At 37.1% G+C, this 4,627-nt stretch overlaps 1 protein-coding gene across 1 annotated transcript in view; it reads left to right on the forward strand.

Moving 5' to 3' along the window:
* The first annotated feature begins 3,458 nt into the window (after positions 1-3,458).
* ptpn5 (protein tyrosine phosphatase non-receptor type 5) overlaps positions 3,459-4,627 on the forward strand; it is a 13,671-nt gene continuing 12,502 nt past the window's right edge. The window contains exon 1 of the mRNA XM_014005591.1: positions 3,459-3,628. The gene's annotated coding sequence lies outside the window, so the exon portion shown is untranslated. The remainder of the gene's footprint in view (positions 3,629-4,627) is intronic.

Consider the following 4,627-nt stretch of genomic DNA (forward strand, 5'->3'; position numbering starts at 1 on the left):
GAGATAGTTATCTCATAATTATGACTTAGCTATCTCATAATTATGACTTAGCTATCTCATAATTATGACTTAGCTATCTCATAATTATGACTTAGCTATCTCATAATTATGACTTAGTTACCTCATAATTATGAGAAACTATCTCATAATCTCATAATGAGACACAATAGGATCTCATGATTATGAGATACTATCTCATAATTATGACTTAGCTATCTCATAATTGTGAGATAGTATCTCATAATTATGAGATAGCTAAGTCATAATTATGAGATAGCTAAGTCATAATTATGAGATAGCTAAGTCATAATTATGAGATAGCTAAGTCATAATTATGAGATACAAGTTTTATTTTTTTATCAGGGTGGCGGAAATGGGCTTCCACAGTTCTTCTTCATAGGAAAAACATTTAAAAAATTTGATAAATTCAAAATTTCGTGTTTTTATTGCCTCCAAATGCAGAAATGCTCATTTTTTGCAAGTTTCTTAAAATAAATAAGCGAAATATTTACAACCCTTCAACAGTTTGTTTAGATGTCTGCAAAAATGACAATAAGAGTCAATGCTGTAAAAATCCCGAACACAAGCACAAAACAAAGAAAATAAGAAAATCAAATCATTAGAGCAAAACGTTGTGTTCCTATTGACGCTACTAATTTGAATGTTTTGTGAAAATTTAGAAAAGAAAACTGGATTTTTTTTTTAGTTGCCACTCTTCACCAAAAGGTATAAATCAGGCTGTTAAAAAAACAGTAATTTAAAAAATAAAAAAAGTATATCTGCGTCATCTGCAACAGTTGTTTTCTGTTCAYCTTTCATCAAAAAAAGTGGAATTAAATGCCTACATGATCTTTTTCCTATAAGTAAAACATAATTCACAGGCTATTCAGTAAATCTCTACGTCTGTAGTAAATATGAAGGAGAAAGGGGAAAAAAAGCAATGTTTGTATTCTCTAACCGACCATTTGTGTTGCTGTTTTCTGCTGGTGAGTTCAGAGAGATGACAGGGGAAGGCCACCATATGGCCAGACAGGAAGGAGGGAGCGAGAGAGAGGACGAGAGCAGCTCACTGGAAGCAGGGAGAAACAAGAAACGACAGGAGGTCTTAGAGGAGAAAAAGAGCAACTGAGGAAGAGAGGGGGGAGAGGGAGGTGGAATTATGAAAATGATGCAGGATGGGGGTGGGGGTGTGGGGTGTGGGGGTGGACCTGGGTGATGGTGAAGGTGGGGAGTAAAAAGGGGGAGGGAGTGTTGATTGAGATGAGAGATTGAGGTGGGTGGCAGAGCGTACAGCTTGGAAGCAGAGGAGGCGACAGTCGGGGGTGTTCACTGCTCAGCGATGTGTTATGATGCGACTCTCCCCTCAGTTACACACACACACACACACACACACACACACACACACACACACACGCACGCACGCACGCACGCACGCACGCACGCACGCACGCATTCATTTCACTTAGAAAAACACTGGTGCCATTATTTATTCATGGAAATCTTGCTGTAAAAAGATCAGGCTGGAAATATTCTTATTGTTTCAAAAAAACAGGAGCCTTTTAAAAAACATCTATTTTTTTAGATAATTTCTTATTCCTGAAGTATTTTCCGAGCATTTCTTGAAGGAATGCATATCACCTTTCATAACAATTTTAAACAATGTTCAGAAATAGTTGACTTGCAGATGTTTTAGTCAAACCACAAATAATAAAATAAAAACCTCGTGAGATTTGACTTCTACAGTTAATGCTAAATTATTCGATCAGTAGCAACAATTGCTAAATTAGAATGTCTGTATAACTGACAATTTTTTTTTTCTTTTTCTGCGTTCAACTGCTGTGATGGTCTTTTTGGCTCCAAAAACTAAACAGCTGTAGATGTACATCCATTAATTATTTCCTAAAAGCTTCATTGAAATAGATCTAATAGTTCATTCAGAGGTATTTTAAAATGTTACAGTAATGTGTCCTACCATCTGTATGCTGATGACATACAGTTGTACTGTTCCTTTCGACCCTCTGAGTTTTTCAAACTATCTGAACTCAGTAACTGTCTGTCAGAAGTCAAAATATGGCTGAACAACAACTACCTGCAGTTAAATACAAACAAGACTGAAACTCTTATCACCCCTGATGATAAAATCCCTGTAATCAGGCAGCACCTTGCTTTTTTAACTCCTTCAGTGAAAAAACTACACTGTACTGGTTTTATTGGACTTAACTTCAGCGTTTGACACTGTGGATCACTGTGTTCTTATCAACAGACTGAGAGATAATTTTAGTATTTCTGGCTCTGTGTTAAACTGGTTCACCTCTTATTTATCTGAACGGTCTTTTACTGTTTTTWTRAATCAGGTTTACTCTGATGTTGCACCACTGTCTTGTGGGGTACCCCAAGGTTCAGTTTTGGGCCCAATCCTCTTTTTTTTGTACTTGTACCCTTTAGGAGGTATTTTAAAACATTACAGTAATGTGTCCTACCATCTGTATGCTGATGACATACAGTTGTACTGTTCCTTTCAACCCTCTGAGTTCTTCAAACTATCTGAACTCGTTAACTGTCTGTCAGAAGTCAAAATATGGCTGAACAACAACTACCTGCAGTTAAATGCAAACAAGACTGAAACTCTTATTATNTAAAGCACTAACTCAAATATTTAGGTCTCATAATTCTAAAACACTAACTCAAATATTTAGGTCCCCTAATTCTAAAGCACTAATGCACTGAAAGGTTTAACAAAAGCTAATTCCAAAGCACCAAAATAGTCCAGTTGACACATGAAACATTTTTCAGTCAACATGAGACAATATTTACTGTGTGCTGAATGTTGTCACTTAGTGCCCTTGGTGGGCCAAATGGGAGTCACCTGCTGGCCTCGAGTTTGACATTTGACCTTGTAGATRAGTGACACGCGTTTGAACAAAATGTATGACAGCTTTCGCCCTCAACTGTGAACAATAATGTTGATCAATAACATTTATAGACCTCAGTTATTGCTTCTAAATTTCCATCCATCCATCCATTATCGATACCCGCTTATTCCTTTCAGGGTTACTGGTGCTCATATCCAGCAGTCACAGTGCGAGGGGCGGGGTACACCCTGGACAGGTCACAAGTCCATCACAGGGACACATAAGAGATAAACGAGACAATCATTCACTCTCTCACTCACACCTAGGGACAATTTAGTGATCAATTAACCTGATAGTCATATTTTTGGTCTGTGGGAGGAAGCTGGAGTGCCCGGAGAGAACATGCAAACTCTACCCAAAAAGGTCTCCAGGTCGGGATTTGAACGGGCAACATTCTTACTGAGAGGCATCAGCTCTACCAACTGAGGCAGCGAATTTAGCCCATAAGTTTAGCAAGTGCTAATCCACTAATGATTTTTTAAAAATAGCAAAAGCCCTAAAGCACTATTCAAGAAATTAGTTCCCATTTTAGTGCTTTAGTGCTTTAGAGGAACTGTGCCCACCACTGGAAATCAATGACATTTGTCTCTTGTCTTGTGTCCTTCAGAACGGACTCTGCCTCATGATGGCTGACAACAACCGGTTGCCACAGGATACAGGATTCAAGCTGATCACGTGATCTGACTCCCTCACCACTTCCCTGCCGTCTCTTGAAGGTAGGTCATGTGACTTGTTTCAAAAAGTTAGACCGCTGAGCCAGAAGCAGAGATGTCAAGTAACTAAACACAAATACTTTGTGACTGTCAAGTAGAAATTTTGGTTATTTATACTAGTGGAGTCATTATTTTCCAGCCCATACTTTTTACTTCTACTTCTTACATATTAATTCAGTTATCTATATTTTCTATTCCTTACTTTTCAATAATGCAAGAAGTATTTCAATTCTATTTAAATTTGATTTGTTTTTATTCCATCTTTTCATTGTTCAGAAAAAAATTTAAAATATAGAAATCTATCCAGATACATGGGGCTCATGGATAGAGTGAATTTGATTGTTGGTAGATGAGAAGTGTAAATATAAACCATTCTGACATCCTATTGGATTGAACTCACTCCATCACACCTGTATGACACAAATCACATCACATTCCAGCAGGACATACTGTAGCAGATGCTTGTAGCCTGATTGTGGCTGAAACAAGTAGTTTAGTCAGTTAAGCCAAAAATTTTCAACATTAACATTTTAATTTAACATTATACTCATTATTGACTTTAAAAGAAAAATGGAGGGGGGTATATGCTATATACGCTATAAAACCCTGTGGCACAGCCTAAGCTTTTATTCTTAATTTTAAAATGTTTATTACTTTTACTTTTATACTTTATGTAGTTTTAAAACCAGTGTTTTTATACTTTTCCTTAAAAAGTTTGAGATGATACTTCTACTTCCAAAAAGGTATTTCTAAACCCTATCTATACTTCTACTTGAGTAATGAATGTGAATACTTTTGACACCTCTGGCCAGCAGGCTCGTCGTTAGTCAGTAAATCATTGATAAAAACTTGCTCCAAACTCACACACACGGCAAATTTAGCCATTAGCAACACATTCAGACAAAGAGAGAGAGAGAGAGAGAGAGAGAGAGAGAGAGAGAAGAGAAAAAAGAGAGAGAGAGAAGAGAAAAAAGTGATAATAGCACAACCAGTGCAGCACCA

Source organism: Austrofundulus limnaeus, unplaced genomic scaffold, assembly GCF_001266775.1.
Source record: "Austrofundulus limnaeus strain Quisiro unplaced genomic scaffold, Austrofundulus_limnaeus-1.0 Scaffold31, whole genome shotgun sequence".
NCBI classification, from domain to species: Eukaryota; Metazoa; Chordata; class Actinopteri; order Cyprinodontiformes; family Rivulidae; genus Austrofundulus; species Austrofundulus limnaeus.